This window comes from Oncorhynchus masou, chromosome 18, assembly GCF_036934945.1.
Source record: "Oncorhynchus masou masou isolate Uvic2021 chromosome 18, UVic_Omas_1.1, whole genome shotgun sequence".
Lineage (NCBI taxonomy): Eukaryota > Metazoa > Chordata > Actinopteri > Salmoniformes > Salmonidae > Oncorhynchus > Oncorhynchus masou.
In genome coordinates this window covers 15536058-15536341 of record NC_088229.1, presented here as the reverse complement: position 1 = coordinate 15536341, position 284 = coordinate 15536058, and positions in this window count along the sequence as shown.

Sequence of the window (284 nt, the reverse complement as noted above, 5' to 3'; positions counted from 1 at the left end):
AAACCTATTCTTCTCGGGCCGTTTCAATGCTGGATTAAATATTGTCCTGAACAAAAGTGTTTTCCTTGTTGAAAAAGCCAAAAAGCTTGTGAGCCTCTGAGGTCATCCAGAGGAAGGATCATCTTTCTCTCCTTGACTCACTGACCAGATCACTGTCGTCTGTAGGCATGTTGAAGGTCACCGGGTCAGAGTTGAACTCTGGAGTAACTGCATACATTAGCATGACTTGCACAAACTTATGTGCATGTGTCCATAATAACTCTATAATAGTGGCATATTAATTC